The 26,242-nt window shown below is 45.7% G+C and overlaps 1 protein-coding gene and 1 non-coding gene across 2 annotated transcripts in view; both read left to right on the top strand.

The window, feature by feature from the left end:
- Positions 1–26,242, top strand: part of NTM (neurotrimin) — a 934,064-nt gene that overhangs the window by 13,998 nt on the left and 893,824 nt on the right. The gene's annotated exons all lie outside the window — the stretch shown is intronic.
- LOC119872075 lies at positions 916–1,039 on the top strand. Its single transcript, XR_005360271.1, has one exon. It is a non-coding gene; the product is annotated as a U6atac minor spliceosomal RNA (small nuclear RNA).

The following is a 26,242-nucleotide window of genomic DNA, read 5'->3' as shown; positions in this document are numbered from 1 at the left end:
CATAGTGACAAAAATATCTTCTATCCCCTTGGGAGAGCAGTTCTGGGGTGGAGCCCTTAATGTGGGGAACAAAAGTAAGGTGAGAATATAGAAAATGTGGACAATTATTTCAAAAAGTTATTTTTTTGGTTGTTGTTATTGCTGTGGTTAAGAAAAAAAAGAGGGAGGAAATGGGGAAACAAGGGGGAATTGCAATTGAAGAGGATGTTGTTGTTTTTATAAGATGGGAAAGAGTTCTCTGAATCCTGAAGGTCAGGTGCTCTTTAAGGGGAAGGATGAAAGACCCAGGAGATATCTTACCAAGTGAGATCCTCTAGTAAATATGAGAGGGTGAGAAAGGTGGCAAATCTTGAGCACTGGTAAAAGTATGAGTCTTGAGTACAAGGAGAAAGACAAATTGCATTATTACATATATTAAAGAAGAGAAACTTATTTGAGAATTCCCACTATGATTGGATTCACCTGCAAATGATAGAAACTACACAATAAAAGTGGCTTAAATAAGACATTTTCTGTGTGGCCACAGTAACATTCCTCTCTGTCTTTTCATGGCTGGTGTAATGTCTTCTAAATTGAGGAACCCCATTCTTTCTGTGGTTCAGATCTGTTGTACAGGCCACATCTTTGGCCCTGTGGTCTAGGATGGCAGCATCTGTGTGCCCAGCAGTGGGACGAAAGGGTCGGTGAAGAAGGGAAAGAATGCATGAGTGTGCTGTCTCCCAAAGAATGTTCCTTCTGGAAGCCCACATACGGCACACTTCTCCAAATGCCTGTGGACAGAACTTAGTTACCCTGCTACATTTAGGTGCCATGATGGGAAATGCATCATTCCCTTTGGATGACCATGGGCCCAGAAAAATTCGGGGGCTTATTATCATGGAGGAAGAGGAAGACGAATGTTAGGAGACAATTAGCATTTTGTGTGGCAGGAAGGAATGTTAGATCTCCCCTCGACAAGGATGGAAGCCCTTGGATCCCCACAATACACACGTGATTAAGGTATCACCACCTACTTTGTGGCACCTAACCATAGGTTGTCAAACTGTCATTAGGGAAAAACAAATCAAAACCACAATGAGACACCACTTTACACTCATTAGGATAGCTGCTGTTAAGAAACTTAAAAAGGAAACTAAAAAATGTTGGTGAAGATATGGAGAAATTGAATTGGAATCCCCCTCTGCATTGCTGGGGGGCAAGTAAAGTGGTACAACCATTGTGGGAAGCAGTGTGGTGGTTCGTCCCAAAATTGAAAATGGAATTATGATACGATCTAGTAATTTCACTTCTAGGTATTTACCATAAAAACACAAAAATTTGAAAGCGGGGATTCAGGTATTTGTGCAGCCATGTGCGCAGCAGCCTTATTCACAATGGGCAAAAGGTGGAAACAACCCAAGTGTCCATCAGTGGATGAATGGATAAAATACGACGTGTGCGTACAATCAAGTATTATTCTGCCTGAATGGAATTAATGAATGAAATTGTGACACATGCTGCAGCATGGATGAAGCTTGAAAACACAATGCTAAGTGAAAGAAGTCAGACATGAAAGGACAAATATTGTATAATTCCTCTTAGGTGAGGTCCCTAGAATAGGCAAATTCATAGAGATGGAAAATAGAAGTTTCTGGCAGCTGTAGGGAGGAAGAAATGGAGAGCTGTTTAATGGGTAAAATTTCTGTTTGGGATGGTGTAAGCGTTCTAGAGATGGATGGTGATGCTGGTTGCACAACGGTGTGAATATACTTGATGCCAGTGACTTGTACATTTAAAATGGTTAAAAGGGTAGATTTTATGCTGTATGTAAGTTGCTCTGATAAAGACAAATGAAAAAAGCGAAAATCAACTGTCCTCGCACAGCATAGATTTGGGCAAACCTTCCAGCTTGGTTATAGGAAGGCGAAGGAGTCTGCATTCAACGGCTGTGATTTTCACTGAGTGTAATCCGGGGAAGATGTGTGTTCGCATACACGTGTGTACATGTTCACATACGTGTCTATAAACCTGTAGGCTGCATTTCCCAGAAGGCAGAAAAGACTAAACACAGTGACTTGTGGAATGGGCAAAATGCTGATTTCGACTCAGGATCACAAAGTCTCCTCCTTTCCTCGTGGCATCCTCTTCCCTCTGGACGCTAAGAGGCAGTCTGACCCGCTCCTTCTCGATGTCTCCATCTGTTCCCATGGTTCTGGTCCTACCGTTGAGGAGATAGTAGCCGACCATCTCTCAAACTCGGACTCACCCCCAGCTCCTTGCTTGGGCTAACTCTCAAGGGAATTATACGAGACACAGTTACACATTCACGGTTTGCAGAGCGTGTCCACATGAAGTCTACTCTGCCGTCAGAATGTTCTTTCTCACCCCAGCCCTGCCATTAACTCTGACTTTTAGAATCGAATATTCTTCCCAGAGCTCTTGTATTCTGCATCTGTAAAATAGAAAATTAAAAAAAATTTTTTTTAAATTTTATTTACTTATGATAGTCATACAGAGAGAGAGGCAGAGACACAGGCAGAGGGAGAAGCAGGCTCCATGCACCAGGAGCCCGATGTGGGATTCGATCCCGGGTCTGGAGGATCGCGCCCTGGGCCAAAGGCAGGCGCCAAACTGCTGCGCCACCCAGGGATCCCTAAAATAGGAAATTTAAACTTCCTTGGAATGTAGCTTCCATGTTTCACTGAATTATGTTTATGAAACCCAGGGACTGCACTTCCCCTCTGCCCCCCGCTCACACCCCCCCCCCCCCCCCGCTCCTATAACCACTCATGGCTCAGTTCAGGGCGGCCTCCGTGGGACCTCCTGTTTCTGTCCCTCCTCCCCTGCCCGGTGGCCCTGTCTCACTTCAAGCTCAAGCCACGTCATGCTAAACTAATGCCGTCTCTAAATAGGTCCCCTGCTACCAGGTCCTCCCCAGATGAGTCCATCTTCTCTCTTGCTAATAATTAATTATCTTGCTAAAAAAAAAAAATGTCATTTCAGTCTTTCCTTAAAATATCCGTTAGCTCCACATGGCTGGCTTTCGAGACAAACGCCCAGGGTCCTTAACTTGGCACGGAAGTCCCTCCCCTAGCTTGCCCTAGGCTCTCTATTGCTCTGGCTCGGGCACCCACTTGCTTCTGCCCTTTCACCCTGCAGGCCCCAGGCACTGCCTCTGGACACTAACGCCCCACTGCCGCAGCACAGGGCCTTTGCACATGCCGTGCCCAGGCAGGGTTGGCCTTCCCGCAGGACTCACTCAGTGCAACACTGTACAAATTTGCATCAATATTGAGGGTGGAATGATGGAATAATCCGGGCCAGGGAAGGAATTTGAAAGGCTGAAAAGGAGAACAAGGATTTTTGAGACCTACTCCAGCCCTTTGTTTCTATCCTGAGCCTTCAAGCGGACCCCTCCGAGCGGTCTCCTTGTTCCTAGTCTGCCTGAGGGGAAGAGGAGGGGGTACACAGTGTCCTTAGAGTCAGGGCTGTCCAAGTGTGGCCTTTGAATCAGAAAGTCCGGGGCTTTCCAAAACCTAGCTATGTGCATTTCAATAAACCCTTCAGGTGATTGATGCTAAATTTGGAGAACCACTGACTTAGAGAAATGGTGAACATAGGTGCAGCGAGCTCTGACTGGAGGGGCCCCAGGGTGGGGGGCGCAGGAGGAGTCACCTCTCTACCCTCAGGGGAGGGGTCTCAGTTTCTCTTGAATATGCCCATCCCAGGAAAAAACAAAAACAAAACATCAGGACAAAGCAAACTTGGTGCTATGCAAGCGATGGGAATATATAAAGTAAGCCATTGAATATTCCCTTTTGCTCGGATTGCCAGATTTAGCAAATAAAAAAATCCAGGATGCTCAACAAATTTGAATTCCAGATAAGCAGCAAATAATTTTTTTATTATGCACAGCATATACTTACACTAAAAAAAATAAAAAAATAAATATTTGCTATTGATCCGAATTTCAAATTCAACTGGGCATCTTGTTTCTGTTCTGTTTTTACCCAGCACCTTACCTTTTGTCCCCTAAGACCTTGGTGCGGAAGGGAAACAGCCTGCTCAGAATCAGGTGCTTAAAAGGTAGAAGTTTCAGTCGTCTGTTTCTTTACTTTTTAACGCAGAGGAATAGGAGTTGTCTGGAAAGAAAAGGAATGGCTGTTCTTTCTGGCTCATTGGATTATTTGTAAAAATCGACATTTGGAAAGACAGAGGGGGAGAGAGAGACATGACGATGGTTGAAAGTGACCTGCATGCCAGAAAGTTCCTCCCTCTTGAAGTAGCTGAACCCCTAGGGAGGGCCAGGCCCCGAATCCACATCCCCTGCCACTGAACCCTGGAGTGAGCTTTGAGCTTCGGGGACCTGGGGCTGTGTTCCTGGGGGGCTCTGTCTCCCAGGCAGAGTTTCCAGGCCACCCCTTACCTGTGCCAGGTGACTGTGTCCTCCGAGACAGGGCTGTGATGCTGGGCCTGGCGGGTGAGTGACAGGCTCCCTAACGAGATGCAGCTGAGGGAGCGGCTTGCTGACAGAACAATTTGCTGGTGCCCAGAATACCCGGCCTGGCCGGCGAGGCGGCAGCCGAGGCGTCAGGAGAAATCTCAGGATGTATCAGCGGCCCGGGTGGCAGGTGGAGGCCGCGCGCCCCGCGCCCACCTGCCGCCCACAGCGCCGTCCACCCAGGCGCCCAAGCCCGGGGATCACACGTCGAACGATGCCATTTCCCCCCTCCTGATCCGCTTGTGTTTATGTAAATGACTGGAAAAGCAGTTTTTGGCTTATTTCCGAAGCTTAAGGGCTTTGCGAGAAGCCTATTATTGAAAAATCAGAAACTGAAAAGCAACTTCTTAGACAATGAATTAGCAGTTCAATGACTGTGTGTAATGCCAGGCGCACTGGAACGGGCTGCAGCGCAAACAGGAACTCCCCTGGGACTCGGGACTCAAGCCGGGCCCACAGGTGGCCGCGCTAGGACAGTGAACGACCAGAGGTTTGCGGTTAATCCAAACAGGACAGACAAGTAGCCAAGCGGAGGGCCAGGGGAGGGAGAAACGAGCCGGGTGTGCACAGCAGAGGGCCTTCTGACCTGGACTCAGGGGCCACCGGAGCCCCCTGCGGAGCCTGAAGGGCATCTGCCCAGCTGAGCACTCCCGGCACCAGCCATGTAGGGGGAAACTGAGGCTTGGTCGCATCCTGCACAAGCCACGACACGAACCTGAGCACTTGCCTCTCCTGCTCCTGGCCAGGGATGCACAATTGGGTCGTGACTTTAGTAGCCCTCGGGGATCTGCCTCAGGTTTCTGGGTCCTGATGCCATCTGCAGTTGTGGGGACGAGCCAGGGGTGGGGACGCACTCCGTCTGGGTGGCGCAGGTCACACAGGGGCACCACGCCGTTTCGGGAGGCACATGGGTTTGTATGCCCACCTGGGTGTTCCCGAAGAGTGGCCCCAGACCGGGTGACCTACCACCGGGAGTGCACGTCCCCGGACCCCACCCCAGGCCTACTGACTTTCAGAAGCTCCCAAACAAGGCCCAGCAGCCCTCTGGGCGATTCTGATACTCACTAACCACTGGCTTATATGGCCTCCCGTGCGCTGCAGGTGCCAGGGAACGCGCAGGGCGCTCGTGTGGGCTGGCCGCCGCCAGATCCTGAAGCAGATCGGTGCCCACCCCGCTCAGTCCTGATCCCCTCCCAGGGCTTTGGGGCTGCAGGGAAAGAAATTTAACATTTATTAAACATGTCCTAGTACTCGGTGCCAGGCACTGGTAAATGTTTTATGTGTGATATTTTATTTAATCCTTTCTACAACCTTGTGAGCTAGGTGTTGTAGATCGGATTTTGCTGCTGAGGAAATTTTGGCTCGGAGAGATGGGCTCGCCCGGGTCTGGATGTTTCCCGAGCCTGTCCCACCCAGCATCCCTGGCACACGCGCCCTCTGCCCCTAGAACACGGCAGGTGCCGCCCACACAAAGCCACTGCCAGCCTGGCAGGCCCCAGTTCTGTATTTCTCTCCCTCCCCCACCCCACCCGACTCCTTGCCTCATGTTAATTTCCCACCTGAGTACTGAGTACTTTATAAATAGCAAATCTAAAATGAATTTTCTACCAGCGATCATTAGCTCCCTTGACATCCATTAAACATTCTCGCAAGCAGAGTGAAGTGACAAAAGGGATTGATTTTTACAGTATGCTTAATAGGGAAAAAGAAAGAAAGGTGTTGACAAGTCCTTTTTTTTTTTCTGTCCTGATATCACGAGGAATTTGAAATCAGTCAAATGACTTTTATCTGGGAAAAAAAAAAAAAAAGAAGAAGAAGAAGGAGGCTAGGATTGGGGGCGGAGGGAGAGAGGGTAGGGGAGAGGGAAGCAGCTTCCCCGGCACCTTGCTCAGCCGGTGTCTGTATCTGTGACAGGTAAACATGAAGTTAGTTAGCTAGTGCCAGCCACCAAGATGAATATGTCAGATTTAATGCTTCAAAATATATAGGGTCCGAGCCAGGGAGGGCTGAGGGACTGGGGGAAGCAAGCAAGCGATATTATAGGGGAAGAGGGAAATAGCCAATCTTCTGCTGAAACTATTGGAAGAATAAATGTGTTGGGGAAGTAGTTGCAGGCAGAGGAGGCTGGCATATGAGGCACTGTAGCTGAAAATTTAACTTTGATTTCAATTTTCATATTTGTCAGCAATAATTAGATTCACGCAATGTTTTGCCACTGTTCTAAAATACTAATAAGTAGAGGCCTTTGTAGTGTGGTTAATGGAGTCTTTTTTTCCTAGTGGTCTAGAAAAATCCCATTAAAGTGAAAAGTCATACTATATTACATCGCTCCAACATACATGGACTCTGCTGCTGAGGTAGCGCCCTCCCCGAGACTGGAGCCCTCTGTTCAATCACAGAGCCCCACCGGCTGGCAAGGGAGTCTGGGCTGCATGCGCCGCGGCTGTTCACCGTTTCAGACCTCAGGACCTCCCTAGGTCATGGGCTGAGCCAGCCGGAGACAAAGGGAGGAGCAAATTCAACAAAGCATCGCTGGCGGAAGGAAGGTTGAGCTTTGATAAGCATGACCTCCTGGAGCAGGTTGGAGAGAGGACAGGAGAAGAGGGTGGTCTGGTGGGCACGTCACCCGGCTGGGAGGTGTGGCTCCCATCTGGAGAAAGGAAATCCGCTGCGGTCCATCAACAACCTGGCCTCCCTCCTGGGAGCTTGATGTTGCCCTCCTGGGGCAACAGTCCCCGTCCTGGAACAGCTGAACTCTCTGGAGATAAGGTTTGATGAAAAGGTCCAAGTTGTATTATTTTTGAGCAGCTTTTCGCGGGGGTGCCCAAGCCTCTCTGATGTCCTGGAAGTCCCCGTAGGCCAGTGTGTGGGGGAGTAATTGGAGGTGTAAGCTGCCGCCCTTGGAGAGTCCGGTGGGTGAGGAAGGGCCTGGGGCATCCTCACCGCCTTCCTACGTTGCCTTCAGCCCCACTCCCCTGCAGTCAAGGATCCTCATTCAGATGGGCTGGCATCTTTCTCTCTCTGGCACATCCTTTTCCAGGCAGACTGCTGTTGCGGACAGCTGCCTGGTGCCTCGTCTCTTGGAATCCATCGAATGTAAGAATTCAGCCGTGATGTGCTTCTTTCTCCTTTTCTAAGTTCTGGGGAGAAATCCCAAGCTGTCAGCTCTAAGTCATCCACGCCAACAGAGATAAAGGGAGCCAACGGTCCTATATGATGCCTCCCATCTCCCCGCTCCATGCCCCCCTCCGTGTTACGTTGTGCTTGGCTTGACCTGAGAGCAGAGTGACTTGGAATCCTCCAGCCTTAAGTCTGTTCCCTAAGCCCTAAGGAGAAATGATGGAGGAACGTGGTGATGGGCAGGAGGCCAGGCCAGGATTAACAAAAACAGCCTCTGGGATGAAGGACGGCTCGTGGAAGTCACTCGTGGCCAAGGGGAGGGTGCATCCGTCCCATGGAAGCAGCTCGACGGCCTCCCTGTGCGCCTCCTGCCCTGCCCTGCTGCTGAGATCCTGTTCCCTGGGCTTCATCCTCACAGGCTCCTTCGTCCCAGGCGAACCTGTGAGAGTAGAGGGAAAACCGAGCCTGTGCTCCGTCCCCATCGTGCAAAGACCATGCTCTGGCCTCTCTCTCCGCCCGCCTTCCTTCCTGCTCGGCCCACCAATCGCTGCGTCGCTGCCGCCTTGCTTTTCCCTAGTGGCATGTGCCAGATCTTATCCCCATGCAGCACTTGAGGATGAAAGGAGGAGGGGACATTAAATCCACCAGTGATACGCGTGGCAATCGGGAGAGGCTTTTGTTGTGTCATTTCCTACCTCCTTCAGCCTATTAAGCAAACAAAAGTGCTTGTGGAATGAGAAATGTAAATGGCCAACGCAAGCCGATTAATCCTAGATGTACAATTCCATTAATAAGGCCGCTTTTTAATAGGCGGCTCCGGCGGCAGCGGCGGGCAGGCCAGGAATTGATGTATTCTCTGTAATTGTATTGCAACTAATAGGATATGAAGAAAATTGTAGCAGAGAAGCAGGTCTTTCAACACCACTTTCCAATCAGCTGAAATAATGACTTCCAGCCGAAAGCCTTGAAAAGTAACGACACAAAAAATACAACGTCGTCCGGGAGTATCCGTAAGACGGATCTTGGGTTGGGGGCTCTTTCATTCATTCTTTCTTCCAGAGCTCTCTCCTTCTCTCTCCCTCTCCCTGCCTCATCTCTGTCTTCATCTCATCACCGGGGTTAGGAAGCAAACTCTGAGGAGTCTTGTCACGGGTCGATGAGAGAGGAGTCACCTCGGCAGGATGGCCCAGCTCGGCTCCAGCTGTCACCCGACACAGGCCACGCACGCGGGTGGATACTGCGATGCTTCTCTGTCTGGAAGTCCCGGGGTGCCCATGACGGCCACGCACCACGCTAGGTTCTGGCGATGAAGGACGCAGACCCCAAATCCATCCCTGCCCTCATGACGCTTGCGGTCTCTCGAGTCAGCAAAATTTGTGCTGAGTCCACACTGTCTATCCCACCGGGCCCTGGGCCTGCGACCGTCCCGGGACCATCACTGGACGGCCGGAAAGCACCTGCGCCGTGGCCCCCAGCCAGGGCCTCTCACTCCCCCTGCCTGCCTCGCCTGGTCACTGGGTCTCCCTCCTGCCCATTTGTATGCGGACTCTGACCCTCCCTTGGTCACAGGCTGGAGAGTAAATATAAAAAGAAAAGGCAAAGCACATTTCAGCGGAAATCCCCAAGGAAACTGATGTGATTGCTCTACAGAAATGGCTCCAATAAGGGCAGAAAGGAATATTGCTTTTATAGCTTTTGGGACATAAAACATTTAGAAAATGTGATTGACTGGCAGGGTCTAATTTATCATTTATCTCATTCCCTCTGCTCGCTCCCTCTCCCCGCAACATAGAGGCAGACACTCACAGGCAAACTTTTTTCCCCTCTTTGCTTTCCTTTCTTCTTCTCTCTCAGAGACTTGGATTTATCATCATTCTGTGAAGCAGGAGAACTCCTGTGGCTATTTATAATTAATGCTCAGAAACCTGCCAATCCATTTAATGACACTAGCAGGTCATGGCCCCCTTATAGCTCTCCATTAATCATCATTAGAACAGCTCTGAGTTTTTACATTCTTTTTAAATGTTAATTCACCTCTGTAATGCTCCTTTTAGTTAAAACTGTAAAGAGGCAAGTGGCTGGTACCTCGCTGCTGCCCGCCAGGGGAAAGGCATGGTGGAGTTGATAAAGCCTGGCTGATTTCCTCTGTTCCTTTGTCCTCCACCCCCTATCCCCACCACCAGATGTCAACCCAGCTTCTTCTTTGGTTGCCTGTATTTATCTTTAAAAAAGTGCCTAGTGGCTTAAAGTTCCAGGGAGATACACACACTCTGATATCTTTGGACTCCCAGGGCCAAGGCAACTTCCCGAGAGGCCCAATGTCACGCCATGTTTCGTAGCTCCTAAAGGTGACGAACCATGGAGCGCTCCAGGGGTAAGTCGCGCCAGAAACTACCCATGTGCTTCCTCAAACACTCAAGAATAGGCTCCGAATGAACACACTGAAAGAGGTCACGTAAGGGAGTCTCTTTCCTCGTGTCAAGAAAGCTCACCAGTTGTCCCATTGTTGCCACAATCGGCCATGAGACTTTGGGCAAAACATTGGACTTCCCTTCTCATCTACACCATGGAGTCACAGGCTTCCAGTTAAGGACTGAATACGTCGTGGGGACGGATGGCACAGCATGAGGAATAGTCAAGGGTTTCATAATAGTGTTGCATGGTGACAGGTGGTAGCTGTCCTTGTGGTGAGCGCCACACAACGTATAGAGTTGTGGGGTCACCATATTGTACACCTGAAACTCATGTAGCATTGTGCCAACCATACTTCAATCAAAATAACTAACTAACTAAATTTTTTAAAAAATGAGGCCAATATCTGTCCCACCCAACGAATACGGTGAAAATCTGTAAGGATTAAATGGAGTTGCAATTGTATCAAACTTGTAAAACTGATAAAACATCGAGGCAAGGTGTCGTGATTGATATCGTTTCTTGCCTTTATCTGCCCCTCTGCATATATATCCCGACCCCTTGCTGAAGCAGTGCCCTGTCATCATTCATACCCACGAATATGGATGCTTTCCAACCTCCATACTGTTGCATTCATATCACATTTCTCAAGCCAGAAAAATGTATTTTCAGTCAGCAAAACATGTCGTAGAAAGAATGTTAAATTGGGAATAGGGGAATCTAAATGTAAGTATGAACTCTGTTACTAATTAGCTGTGCAACTTGGAGCAAATCACTTCACTTCCCCGAGCCTCACTTCTCTTATTTTTGGATTTCATATTTTTAAGGTTCCTTGATCTTAGCAAATCCTGTGATTTTATTGTTTGACCCATGCGTCGGCCCTAAGGGCCATGCCAGTGACTCAGGTCCCTTCGACCAGTGGAGCTCTTAAATTCTCGTCTTGTCAGGCACCATGCCCTCGAGCTTAGAACTCTAACAAAAGCAAACACAAATAGTTGAGAAAAATAGAAAATGTGCATTTAATTCATTTTTGACTAATCACCTGATTTCTCTTGATACCACCCATTTTTGTACTAGGCATTTAGAATTACGGACTTGAACTTATTTTCAAGGCTGTCTCAAAGCCACGCAATAGAGACTGAGATGACCCCTCAGGGCCTAACCGGGAACCACGCACCTCACAGATGGTATCATTTAATACTTTATAATACTCTTCCAAGGTGGGTTAGCCTCATTTGATAGATAAGTAAACTGAGGCTTGAAGAGATAGTGTGCCCAGTCCAAGATTTATGTACATTGTAAGGTCGTAGGTCAAGCCCAGATCTCTTGAATTTAAGTCCAGGTAGGGTTTTTTTGTGTTTGTTTTTGTACTCATCTTACTTTTGCCCATTCCTTCAGCTCCTATGAGTAAGGACGAGGTGACATACCATCTTTCATGAAATAAAGACATACTTTTTTCAGCTGCTCCTGTTCTGGCATGGATCATAACTAGCGACCAATGATTTGGGCTGAAAGTCTACTTTCCTGGCTTGATTCCCCATCGTGCTTCGGTTCTCTTTGGCATTGGGACGGATCAACGAACTTCCATTGGTTTTCCTACAGGGAAGCCCTCAGGCCGCCCCCTTTGATTTTTGGTCTCCCTCCCTGTGTGGTCCCAGTCCCCCTTCTTCACAGGGCCAGCCATACCTCTCCTCCTTCTTCCCTGCAAAGCATCACTGACACTCTAAGCAGACACCAGTCCCCAGGCTGGGCTTTGGCCATCTGTTCTGCCCATCACTTGAGAATGCAATAAAACTGGCTTGACAATTATGTCAGCACAAAGGGCAGAGAGGGCTGCATGGCAGAAAGCTGTGTAAAATTCATTCTTCCAAAGGTTGCGTCAAGAATATTCCAACCCAAAAGAGCTTTCACAGCAAGTGGAATATTGTGTCATCTGCCTCTTTCTCATTTCTCTATTTTGCTTTTGTAATGGATTTGTGTTAGTTCTTGCTTGGTGCGAGTTAATAATAATAAGGCATTATAATTGTGTGGTGCCGGGTGCCTTTGAAAGGACTCCCACAAATCTATTCCGTCTTTTAATCTTGATGACTGCAGCTGGATTTTAGAAATGAAGGGGCCCTAGAAACATCTACCCCAACTTTCTCAGCTGATTATTATTGATGTATTTTGTTTAGTTTAAGTAATGTATCCGTATTAAATATAATTTGGGCACCATACAAAAGTAGCTTTAAAAGATTTAAAGTCACTCATGCACAATTTCATTTAATGTATTTCTTCCAATTTTTTCCTTATTCTCTGCCATGGTTTTTATTATATAGTTATAATCATATCATTTATATCTCATTTTTTTCTTTTAAGAATAGATCAGAAGCAATTTTCCATGCCGTTACATAGTATTAGTGAACATAATTTTAATTGGTTTCATTACATTACATCAAGTAGATGTACAATACCATTACCCTATGTTTGGACATTTATGTTGTTCTAATTTTTGGCCGGTATAAATAATGTTTTAGTGAACATCGTCATGAATTTAGCCTCATTCCAGTTTTATGATTGTTTCCTTAGACCAGGTCACTAGAAATACCAGTACCATCACCTTTCTTCTTTGACTCAGGGGAAACTGAGGCATAAAGAAGTAAAGTGACTCTGGATCCTGTGGTGGATTAGAAGAGCAGCACTCTGACCAGAAGTCGGGTCTTTTCTCTCCTGGTTTTACAACCCTTCCATTATATGATGGTCTTCCATATTTCTAAGTAAAAGGGCTTGAAAAATGTGTTGAGTGTCCACATAGAATTAATTTGATTTTTAGTATGCAATAATTGAGGAAAAAACACAGTAAAAGGCATCATAAATTATGTAGCATTTGTAAACAGCATGTATGCAACGAAATACAGCAGCATCCATGTGTATTTAGAAATAATGTGAGTGGTGTATGTTGAGAAATATCTACTCCATCTGCCCGCAGCACTTGGATCCCATTCTCCTTTTAAAACCTTCCTCTTCACACCTTACTCCAAACTAGGGTCCACTGTACCATAAAGGAAGGCACCCTTAGTTTGTTTGTTTGTTTTTCCCCAGCTAGAACCTTCGGATACCCACAGTTATCTCCCTCTGGATCTTTCCTGCCCTCTTTAATTTATGGGGATATCCAAGTGGCAGAGGAGAATATTGAGAGCCAGAGCAGGTCTGCATAAGTTTTATGTAAAGACATGAAGGCTTTACAACCCGAAGGAATAGTCTCCAATAATAGCGATAGTTTAAATTTACTGACTGCCCACTAGTTACTAGGTATAATCCTAATTGCTATGCACATATTATTCCCGTTAATTTTTATAGTGTTTCTAGGAAGTGGGTGCTACATTTATCATAATTTTACAGATGAGAAGACTGAGGTTCAGCTCACACAGAACAAGTGATAGGATGGGATTTGACCTTGGAAGCATGGCCACAAAGCCTCTTACGCCATGCACATACCATCTCATTCACTCACTGTCCTCCTGAGATTTTATTTTATTTTTTTCTCCTGAGATTTTAGAAGTGTGACGAGGCAGGTTATGGTCCTTATGTTTTCAGCTCTCGTTCTTATCCTAACCACTCTTTCACAAGCCAGTTATGGGATGAGGGAGATTGTAGGGCTCTCTGGACCCTCTTCTTTACCATCTGGCTCTCCAGAATCACTGGGATTCTATGCAGCAGGATGGCTCTTCCTGCTGCATAGAAATGGGTGGGTGGCTCTGTGCCCTGGCATGATTTGCAAAAAGTCTATGGGTGATCATGATTACAGTGTTAAATTGGGCCATGCAAAATTGCCAGTATTCAACCATTTTGATATCTAATAATATCATCTTCATAAGGCTTATTCTAGCACATATATGGAACACGATTGCCTTAATAAGGGTCATCATAGGTTGGTAGCACATTGCAGTGAAGGGAGAAAGGCGGATATATAACCATCATGCCTGCCCCCCAGTCAGCACAAGGAAGCTGCAAAGGGACCCAACAAACAGAGGGTATTGTAGGCTAAGAAGGCTGTAATGAATAGATGATTAGGATATCACCTGTCCCTTCTCTTTAATCTCTCTTCAGGTTCCCTCAGGTTTACCAGCTATCCTGAACCTATGGCAACTCAGTTTCTATTTCCACTAGCTTTCCTGAGGATTCATGTTAGGGTACTTATCTCTTTATGCTAAAGACCATATGCCTTTTCTGAAATATAAAGCACTAGAGGAGCTCCTTCCAGATGTACAATCTTTATCCTTTGACAGTGTCTCTGTTCTAAAATCTTGCAATGTCAATCACAAGCTCAGGATTTAGAACTCGGGGGGGCCTTGGTTTGAATCCTAATTCTACTTATTATGTGACCTTGAACAGTTTGTTTATTCTCTTGCAGCTTTGCTTTTGTCAACTATGAGATGATTTTAATGGTCAAATACCAGAATATACATAAAAGTATCCATGCATTATGGAAACAGAACACATTTTTGCCCCCCCCCTTTTTTTTCTGAACCTGGTGACCTGGGAAGGATGCCAGAGAAGGAAATCTGAGGTTATCCATTCCCAGAAAACACCCATGTGCTGAACTATTAGTTGGCCCCCAATTTACAACAAGTACAGGTATGTTTATGTGGATGATGGACCATATGATTTAAAATAAGGCATATTTTAGAAAATCTAGGACATGTGCTCTTTATTCTTTAATTTTTCCCTTGGGCTTGGAGTAAAACCAGTTTTCTTCTTCCTCTCTCTGGGCCTAGCCCTGGGCCTTTTATGTTTCTGAAGCCTGTTACTGAACCTCCTTAACCATAGTTCCCTCTCTCATACCAAGAGAGAAGAAAAAAAAAAAGTGTGGCTTATGTAGAAACAGACAGGGGTTTAGAGAGAGAGAGAGAGAGAGAGAAGACAGGGCAAGTGGCAGGTTGAGAGAGAGAGATGACAAATGATAGAGAGATAGATGTTAAAACCCTTAAAATCCAAGCCAAAAATACTTAGTGATCAGAAAAGCTTTTAATTAACAAAATCCTAGAGGCCTTTATTTTTTTTTTAAGATTTTATTTATTTATTCATGAGAGACACACAGACAGAGAGAGAGAGGCAGAGACACAGGCAGAGGGAGAAGCAGGCTCCATGCAAGGACCCTGACGGGAGATTTGATCCCAGGACTCCAGGATCACACCTTGGGCCGAAGGCAGGAGCTAAACCACAGAGCCACCCAGGGATCCCCTCCTAGAAGCCTTTAAATAAAGTACAAAGAATAAACTCCCAGGTCATGCAGCTTTACCACTCCCCACCAAAAGCCCAAGTCCCATCAAGATATGTGTTACATTTGAGACAGTGTGTTCACCACATCCTTTTGCTCAGGGAAGACTATTGGGATGTATCCTTGAATTGTTTCCTTTGGTTAAAATGTGGGTTTTGAGAACAAGTAGACAAGGGTTCAAATACCCAACGTGCCCTCTGCTGGCTGTAAGCTATTTAACCTTTAATCAGCTGTAATACTTATGTCTCTGTGGTGCTACAAAGATAAATGAATCTATGGCGGTGCTTGATATTAGGTACTCAATATAGGGAGACACTGCATCCTAACATCTGATGTTTGGATGTCTCAGTAGCAGCTCCCTCCTTCTCGATCTTCCACTGGTTGCCCTTAGTGCTCACCTATGTCTTCCCTCCCTCAGGATTTTGGGCATTTGGAGAAGATACTTTAACTGGGGCAATTAGTAGAAATGGTAAACTGAAAGAATTTTCTTCACATATATTTCATCATCACTTTCTTCATCACCCCAGAATTATCTTCATCATCACTTGAGTCTGGTCATATTAATATACTTACGTCTAGATCTATAGATTTATAGGTATAAATAGATCCACATATCTATATATTTATATCTCTACATACCTATATCTATATATTAATTTAAACTGTGAGTTTCACCAAAAGAGAAACTGAACTGTGACAACTGGGCGCTACTCAGTATCTTAGTTGCAGAGGGAGGAGAGAGATGTTAGCTGTGCTTTCTCAGTCATCAAAGGCTCAGCAGAAGTCACCTTGCTACTGTGGGAGAGTATGTCCTGTAAGCTGAGAGTCTTCAGATTTTTAAAAGATTTTATTTATTTATTTGAGAGAGAGAATGAGAGTGGCAGAGGGAGAGAGAGAAACATACTCCTCTCTGAGCAGGAAGCCCAACACAGGCTCAATTCCAGGACCCGGGGATCATGACCTGAGCCGAAGGCAGACGCCTAGCCAACTGAGTCCCCCAGGAGCCCCCCTTCTCAGATGGCTTCTGGACTTAGTGCCAACTTTGGAAAGGCAGCTGGCAGGAACTGGGTAAAGGATCCTCATTGATTTCTATGGATGGGAGAATTTGGCTTCACAGGGTCCTAAGAATAGATTATATTCCAAAAATAATGTTATGGATGCAACACTGTGGAAATTGCATGTCATATCATAACTACAATGATCAGATATTGAATCCACATTTAGCAGTTACCGTGATCTCTGTTACATTTCTCAGTTCCATACCCAGGACATCTCTAGGATTCAGTACCTTGTACTGAGGTTATCAGGAAAGAATGATCAACAGAGACATTCATTCTCTCCTGGCAGAGAAAAGAACCCAGTTTGTAGAGAAAACAGAACCAAATTTTGTAGGATCCTGCTTGCCCACAGGCCAAGTGGAGTTTGGTAGATGAGATCTCCAGAGAAATATCAAGAGATGAAAAAGTAAGATAAAAATAAAAGGAGTTACATGAGTACTCATAGAAGATGGGCCCCATTCATGGGAGTTGCAGAAGGAAGCACAAGCCACTAAGTGGTAGAGTCAATCTCGATATAAGTGTCTGCCTACACAGGATGGAAAGATTTTCTGAAACAAACAAGAATTGAACTTAAACCTGCTAGAAAACTCTAGTTATTTGAAAGTAATCATTAAAACAAAGTATATAATCCAGGGTAAAAAAAAATATATATAGACACAATGGGATATCCTGTGATCCTACTGGTACTAGTGAACCTTTATTAGGACCCTTATTAAACTTTTATGGCATCTGCTATGGTACTCCAGAGGAACTCAACGGAAATGATCAAAGGGCCATATCATAGGGCCTATGAGGACTGCCACAAGGAAATAGGGTTGTTCAGCAGGATGAAGAAATTTAAAGGGTGACTTAATACAAGTTCACAATTAAAATAAAGGATACTCCATGTGGATGACAAGCAGCTGCTCTTCATTAGGCTTTGGGGACTGGAGAAGGTGAAACCTAATTTAATTGCAGTAAGAAAAGCTGAGATGGCATAAAAGGAAAAGCCAACCAACCCATTCACACTTCTTCTAGACTCTGGGACCTTTAAGCCTCCTGGACTGTCGTGATTCTCTGAGACACCACTTCTGTTCAGATCTCAGATGGGCTCACCTCCTTCCTTCTGGAGGTTTTTTGTCTCTTCCATGTGAAGTAACAAGACCCTCCATTGCTCACCGAGGAGTCTTCCCCCTTGTCCCAAAGGTTACAGCACATTCCTTAAGTCATGGACCCTGCAGTTTTTCACTCCTCTCCTGTGTTCACCTTATTCTTTCCTCACTATAGCTGCTTTGATCCCATAATCAATTGTCTGCAAACACTCTCAATTCTCTGATTCTCTTTCTTTCTGTTGCATTTCCCTGGCTGAGACGAGACCTCGAGCTGAGCTGAAACCACCTACCTACTTTTTCTGATCCTGGGCTTGTGAAGCCGGACCTTGCTAGGAGAGAATCCTGTGATCTGATGCCATTTTCAATTTAAATTACTCACTAATGCCCATGAATCCTACTATGCATTCCTGGAATGTTTGCTTTTATTTTCTCAGACGTCTGATTTGTATTTCTGCCCCTCTCCTCAATATGTTTACAGTCTTCCAAACATCTTCTTGCTCCCATTTGGGGTGGATGACTCATAGTTCATTGAGGAAACAGAAGCAGTCAGGAACTAACTCATCTTCAAGGTACCAAATCTTCCACTATACCTGCCTCGTGTTTGTAAACCCATGTTTCAGTCTTATAATAGGAAAAAAATCCCATTCCTTTTTAGCGTTCAGCTTCTCTATGTATGCTCTGGTGGCTTCCCTCCTCCCTCAAGAATTTCCACCCTAGAATTCTCTTTCTCTTTCTTCTACATCATTCCTTCTTTCCTCTGCACTGGATCACTTCCATGGGCACACATCTGCTCTAGTATCTACCATCTTTACAACTATAACATCAACAACTTCTCTTGGTCTCGCATTCTCCCTCAGCTTCACCCATGGTTTTCTGCTCTCCTTCCCAGTAAAGCTTCTCAGGGGAAAGATCTTTACTTGCCTGTCTGTCCTTTAGATCCTGCCACTCACTCTTCATCTCTCCTGTCTGGCACTGGTCCATACCACTCTCCTGAAACTCTTCTCGTCAAGGTCATCAGCAACATTTATTTTGCCAAATACAGTTATCAATTTCCAATCTTTAGCCCATCTCTCAGCTGCACTTGACAGAACTGACCCTTTCTTTCCTTTTGAGAATTTTCCTCTTGGCTTCTTTGGCATCATCCTCTCCTGGTTTTTTTCCTACCTCACTAACCATCCCTCTTCTCTTTTGCTGACTGCTCCTCTACTGGATCTCTGTATGCTGGGGTGCCACGGGCTTGGTCCTCAGGTATTTTCTGTATCTGTTCACTTTTCTAGACCTCATCTAGTACTACGGTTTCCAATATCTCTATCTACTGAGGACTGCCAAATTCATATCTCCAGTCCAGACTCCAGATTTATAAACATATTTCAAGCTTATTATGTCATTTTATTCATTTGATTGCCCATATTTTTGCACATTTTTATATCTCTGAAATTAGGGTGTATCTTATAATCAATGGCATCTTATAACCTCAGTCTGCCAAGTGGAGAGGCGTAGTCACTACCGCCCACAAGTGCGCAAACTCAGACCCATTTTCTTCATTTTCTTGAGTGCTATGCATCGTCGGTACAACATGAGTTTAATTGCCATTTAAAATTTTTCAAGAAATGATTCCTTGAATCACACTGTACTTCAGTGTGATTGAAATAGAAATTATTTTGTCTACAAAAATGCATGGGGACAGACCAGTAGGGTGCAAATTGGAGAATAGAGAAGTCTATATTTGTCTATGGAAGAATGATCACAACAGTCAAGTGCTCTATAGAACCAAAGATAGAAAAGGATGACCACAGCTGATGACCTAGTTGTTGAGATACATGAATAAGGTTGCCTATCACACTTAAACTTAAGGCAGAGGAAATTGCCAAGTCATTTGCAAGGACAAGAAGACATCAGCTCAGTAGAGGCTGGTATGACCAGTTGAGAGTGTTTTGTTTTGTCTTATTTTTCCTTCCTTAGTATATAAGCTAATTGTGTGTCTTAGAATAGATTACACCTGCCATTTGGTGTGTCCAAAACGAAGCTCATTATTCCACCACCTTGCACCCCGTGGGGAGGGTGTTATTCACTCAGTCTTCTCTAAATTACTTGATGGCACCCTTTTGAACACGTTGCTCATGCACAGAACTTAAGAATTATTCTCGTTCCTCCCTTTTCAGAACTTCTAATTTCAAATCTATCAACATTTCTTGTTAGTTTTACTCCAAAGTCAATCTCCAATCTATTCCCATCCCCCTTCACTCTGATACCTTTGTCCACAGGACCATGACATCTTGCCTGGACCACTGTGGAAGTCACTTTCGATTGCTTCCATGCTTTCCACCCACTCTCTGCCTCATGCCTCCTACAATCCATTTTCCAAACAGAAGCGCAAGTAATACCTTCCAGCATAAATTGTTACTCCTCCTTTACACCGAGATTGAAATCCACACTCCTCCTCACAGACTCAAAGACTCCGAAGCCTTAGCCCTTGCCTCCAAGAGGTCCCCACATATCGCCATCTTCCTCAGTGATTTTGCTCCAATGAATGTCTGTCCTGCTGTTTCTCAGACTTGCCTTCTGCTTCTTGGTCTGTTTCTTAGACGCTTGAGTTTTACTTGCGGGACTCTCCCTTTGCTCTGTCTTCTCCCTGGACCTTTTTCCTTCCAGACCTTTCCACGCAGGATGGATTTCTGTCATTCCAATCTCAAGGAAGCCTTTCTTCTTTCTTTCTCTATCACATCATTTACACAACTTCCCGTAGAGCACCTCCCACTTTTCGAAGTCATTTTGTTGATTTGTTTACACGTGTATTATTTATTTCATCCAAGTAGGATGTTAGTTCAAGAGAGAAAGGAATCATCTCATTTATTATTGCATCCTTAAGACTGAAGGCAGTGTCTGGTAACTCGTAGATGATTGATCAATACTGTCAGAATTAATGAAGGGATACATATTGATATTCCGTCTTTTCTTCTTCAAAGTGGTGGCTCTGAACATAAGAGTCTTACCATCCTTCCAAAACATGAAATATAACACCCTTCTAGAAATTGGGAAATAGAAATGGTGGCTGAACAGAAATCCTTATATGCCTGGATGATTTCAGAGTGAAATGAAATCATTTATGTAAATAAATATTTTGCTAAATGGGAACTTTTATTATATTCCTCATTGAGAACCAGGTAGATGCTCTACTTTACTCCAGATCTGCAGTCTAAGAATATGCATAGATGTGCAAAGGGCTCCGCACTGAACAGCTCCGAAGATTGCAGATAGACACCTTCCCCCACACAAACATTGTTACCTTGGTCCACATTAAGTCAGTTTTTCAGTTGATTAAAACAAGTAGGAAAGCTAAGATGTTTACTCTTTACAGTTAATGAGATAAGATTAGCATTTTAAATTGTAAATATTGAAGACCCCAGTCTGCCACCTGTTCCAGGTACTGGTTCACTTTGAAAGGTCCCTTCCACTTTCTGGTTATATCACTGGCCTGAGGGTTTCTAGTGAATAGTTACAAGACTGGATTTAAACAACCTCCCCCCCAAAACAAAACAAACAAACAAACATCCCAAGGCTGTCAGGAGAGGACCTTAGTGACTCAACATGTCCTTCATGGGATTCAGTGCATTTTCTCCCTAAATGGATCTGTTATGTGGTCAGAAAAAAACAGTGTCACAAAAGGGAGCCCTGTGCTCTGTGCTGTCCTTTGCTTGTCAGTTTTTATACGAGGGTGGCATACAACGCCCTGGAAAGCAGTGTCATGGTGGAATCGGAAAATATTTCATAGCAGCACCCAGTCTGCAAGCTCAAAAGACCCAATGACAGAGGACAGAAATGTGATATGTAAAATTTATATGGGAAACATGCCCCAGGTCTAGGGGAGGCTTATAGAGAAGCCAGGGGAGGGGATCTGGGACAGAGAAGAATAGTCAGTGGGGGAAAAAGGCAGAAAAAAAGGCTCAGAGAACCTTCAAAGATCAGGCTTTGTCACATTTTCTGCCTTAACCCAAATACTATGAGAGATGGTCCCCATGGACTGGATGTTGAGGAGAAAGAGTCACGTGGTCAGAACACTGCCCAGGACATCGCAAGTGGGGATTTCTTGGCCTGACTGCTTGGATCTGCTTGGTTTCTGGGAGGGGGGAAAGGTGACTCCTGATGGGGCTTGGACCCGCCCCTTTCTCTGAGCAAATAAGCCAGTAGCATTTGGGTTAATGAACTGTGCCTTTTAATAAATGGTTCTTATCTCGCCAGAGTGGTGCTAAATTGTCAGGATTTTAAATTAACTTAATAGTTTCATGGATGGTACTTATTCACTGGTTACTCGGAAAGTGAATGCAGCCCCCAGCCTGGGCTTCTTATTGAATTATGCAACAGTTAGTTATTTCATTTGGGTTTAAGGGGAAATGTTTAGGATTAATGTGAAATGCCTCAACGCCCCCCTTAATGGGCATTTCCAGGCCTACCCTACACGAAAAGCCTGTTATTTATCATTAGGTCACTCAGTGTTCTTCAGGCTTCAGGAAGAGATTGCTCTTGCCCAGGGATGGCCAACAGGTCTTGGAAACCCCTTCCCCTGCTGAAAGAGCAAAACAAAATGCCTTGTCTTCCTTTTGTTCATTTGTGCAAAATATTTACTGAGCTGGGCAGACCTGTCTATAAGGAACTGTCTATATAGGAACTTATAATCTGTCTATAAGGAATTTATAATCTCTAAGTGTTGTAGATAGAGGTGAGTGGGTGAGATTCAGGGACTTCAGAAGAGGAAGGAGAAATTATTTTTGTCCAGAGGAGAGGGAGAGTTGGATGAAGCTTCTAGAGATAGCGTTTGAGCAAGGTCTTGAAAAAAAGGCATTAATTTATATGCATAAAAATATGAAGCGCATTCCAGGTGGAATTTTAATCTTGTGTCCCTCTCCCTTATCATGATCAGCTTGTGAGTAAAACGGATGGTCACTTTTTTAACGTTTGCTGTGATATTATGTAAGTTCTTAGCAAGAAATTTATGAGATAGGAAACAGCATGGTTTCCATTGAACAGATGAGAAATCTGAGCCTCAGAGTTGGGAAATACCTTGCCCCGAGGTTCCCAGCTTTTTGGACACAGAAAGAATCTAACTCAAGTCCACGTCGCTTAGTAACATTGGTTTGAGGCGGTTCCTTTATAAGGACATTTATGTCAGCGGACGGTCATCACCACGAAGCAGATTCCTCTACAGGCATTAGAAACCACCTTTGGAAAAGAAGAAACCACTTAGCACGTAACCAGTGCTGATTCCCTGCAAAATGGAGTGTGCCTGGGGAGTGCGGCGGCAGATACGGAGGCGACTACACCACTCTCGGTGCCCCCCAAAGCCGTCAGGTGATGCAGAGATGACACCCCATCTCCACCAACTGGAGACGTGCAAATCACTGACATCCGCAAGCCGGTAACAGGTACACAGCCTAAAATACCAAGTGCCGAGTGAAATGTAAGGAGACTGCAAAGCATTAGTATCCAACGGTGTCTGAGAAGCAGAAGGACACAAGGCGAGCGTGCAAAGGAGGCTGAGCAGGGGCACGTCCGCGTGTGCACCGTGTCCTCATCACGCCCTCGAGCGGGCATCTGGACCCCACGGGTGGCAGAGTGGAGGGGAGGAGGTTGGACGCTGCCGAGGGGCTTCTTTCCGCAGAGGGGGGCACCAGCCCGACACCCCCGACTGGGCTCGCCCTGCTGGGGACTTCAGGTGTCTCTGCCCCCGGGCAAGGGCTCTACTGTGACTGAGGAGAAACAGAAAACAAAAGCTGGCCCTTCCGGCTCCTCGGCGCAGGTCCCCGGGAGAGGCACAAGGGGGCCTGCTGTGTGGAGTGACCTTGAGAAGGTCAAGCTGGCGTCTGAAGTGGTGCAGCATCACTGGGGCAGGAGGAGCAGCGCCAGCCATAAAGGAAATATTGTATATAAAAGGTCTGTTTTCCCTTTCTTCTGGAGCAGGCACAAGGCACTGACTTCATTTTGCATTCATAAAGCCTTCCCTTGGAAGCGCCTTTAAGTACTGCTGAGGGAGGCTTGAAGAAGCATGTTGGAGGGTCAAATGCACATCTCCTTGGGCTTTCTTTCATCTGCCTTAAAAACAAAAATCTCTCCTTTTTTTTTTAATCACCTCTTCCTGTAAAAAAGGCTAATCTTTTGTTAGCAGCAGCTTCCCATGGCACAGAATCTAAGCAATTAATACCGGAGAGCAAGGGAAGGAAAGGTGGAGAGGGACTCAAGTGGTCGGGAAGAGGGACGGCGAGTCCGAAAACGGCGGGAGAGCTGGCTGCTGGGCACCCGGGGGGGCGGTGGGAGCTCAAGGTGCTCAGACGAAGCTGCTTTGTGGGTGCGAGTCTGCAGAGGCGGCCAGTCAGTCCAAACTGGGCCCTTCAAGGAGGTGGGATTTCAGCTGGTTGGATCCTTAGAGCCTTGTCTTCCTCCTCTTACCCCCGTGTGGTCCCTCGTGCCAACCTAGGGTTTGTCATTAGTTTGCCTTGGATTAAACATGGTCGCAGCCTCTCGTAAACAGATTCATTATCTCCCCAATTTCTGACTGTGGTTTTTGCTTTAGACTTACATTGCTGGGGGCCCCCGGGTGGCTCAGCGGTGGAGCATCTGCCTTGGGCTCGGGTCGTGATTCTGGGGTCCTGGGATCGAGCTCCCATAGGGCTCCCCGCAGGGAGCCTGCTTCTCCCTCTGCCGGTGTCTCTGCCCCTCTCTCTGTCTCTCATGAACAAACAAAGAAAATCTAAAAAAAAAAAAAAAAAAGAATTACATTTCTTAAGAAAAACATGCTACTATTCTGCTTCAACCTGCACCGGCTCCCCATTTCTCCTTGGATGAAACTTCAAACACGACAGTAAGGTTTAAGTTTCTTGGGTCCCGAATTTTATAAGCCTGTCCATCCTTTGCTATCAGGCCCCTTCCCTGACACCTGCGTCCTTTTGAACAAGCCATGTTCTGAGATGACTTTGCCCCCAGGAGTCTCTACCCACTGGACCTTCACTTCATCTTCTGCTGGCAAATCCCTCTTGTCCTTTAAAACTCTGCTCTATGATCACTTCTTCTGTGAGCCCTCGTGAGCTCTTCATGGAGGTTTTAATCACTTGCTCAGAGATCCTTCCATGGCCGTCTGTGTGCCCTGCTAATAATGTGCTTATTATGCTCTTTTAATGATTTGTTTATGTGGACAGCTCGTGTACCTCCATGAGATTTTTAAAAAGCAGTGAGTTTGTGTTCTCCTTTTTAGCACAGTGCCTGGGACCTAATTGACACTCAACACATGTCTGAGCTAAAGATTGCCAAGGATATATTAGTCTAATACAAGAGCCAGCCCCTAACTTTTGAAGGGAAGGATGGAAAGAGGAGGAAAAAGGTTTCTGTATTTTAGTCTCCCCCCACCCCCCACCCCATCAGGCAAGAGTAAGGGGATGGAGGGAAAGGACTGCTGGAGGATTTAAATGAGGCTGTATTGGTGTGGGTGTGCGTGGTGGGGAGCTGATGAAGCCAATCAACAGCAAGGAGACCCCAGTTAGTAACTACTGGGGTTCCCCAAATCAAGAGGACCCGAAGCTCTGCTCCCAAAGTTGGAGGAGGTGAACCCCAGCAGCTCTGACTCTCAGTTGCAGGCTGGGATGCATTCCTGCCCACGGCGCCAGATTTACAGAGCGCAAAGAGCAGGTGGGGCAAGTCAGAGCACATGGCTGTCACATTTTTTCTTCTTCTTCCCCAATTGTGTGTTTGGAACAGAGCCCTGAGGACAGTTTTATTCAGCAAAGGGAACGAAACTATACGCAACATTTGTCTTACTTATGTCCAAAGAGCTGTTGCAAAATCTCTTGCATGGCTAGACCCGAAAACATAGTTGGCTCCTTACTGGTCTCAAGCCTGGTGCTTCTGGCTACAGAAGTACTGTGCACCCCGCCCCTTCTCCCGGGGGTGCAAGCTGGCCGCCAGCTCACGGAGGTGTCACTCGGTGCCACCGTGACTCTAGTAGAAATATCACTTCAGTTTATTGAGCCCTAAGGATTATGTCTTTACCTCCTCTTTTCCTGTCCTGTGCGAGCTTGCAAACTCCTGCCAGAAGGGATGTGGGAGCTAAGGAAGCAAGGACAGCTTTTGTTTTTGCCCCCATAAGCTTGTAGATTCTAATCATGGAATGATGATGAACTAAGCTGTTTTGGGAAAAGCCTATGGCATTCGTCAGGAAGACCACCCCTAAGGTTTAGCATACATCACCTTTTGAGTGTTTTCATGGAAATGATATGGTGTGGAAGGAAGAAAGGAAGGGAAAAAAGGATGGGGGAAAGTAGGAAGAAAGGAAGAGAGGAAGGGAAGGAGAATAGGAGGGAGGAATGAAAGAGGGTTCAGAGGGGGGAAAGGAAGGAAGGAAGGAAGGAAGGAAGGAAGGAAAGAAGGAAGGAAGGAAGGAAGGAAGGAAGAAGGTAGGAGAGATATGGAAAAAGAAAACAAATTGACCATTGGTTATCTGTGCATTTTCAATTTAAAGCACACACTTATGACCCGGACATTCTCCTCTATAATCTTCGTCACCTGACTTCCAAATCATAATCTGGAACATTAAGACGGAATTGCCATCCTCTCCCTTCCCCTCCCCACTACATCAAGTTAAACATTTCAGTACTTATCAGAAGTAGAAGACTTTTGTTAATCCCTCAAGGAACCGATAGCCATGAATTTGTTTGCTGAGTGATGTGGTTTATTGGTGTCTCATCTCCTCCCTGCGTTATAAGGACGGGATCTGTGCGTAGCTTGAGTTAGAAAGATCTACAAGGTGGTTTCAAAAAAGGAAAAAAAAAAGAACATA

Source organism: Canis lupus, chromosome 5, assembly GCF_011100685.1.
Source record: "Canis lupus familiaris isolate Mischka breed German Shepherd chromosome 5, alternate assembly UU_Cfam_GSD_1.0, whole genome shotgun sequence".
Classification (NCBI taxonomy): domain Eukaryota; kingdom Metazoa; phylum Chordata; class Mammalia; order Carnivora; family Canidae; genus Canis; species Canis lupus.
The sequence above is the reverse complement of the archived record's forward strand: the minus strand, read 5'-3'. Positions and strand labels throughout refer to the sequence as shown.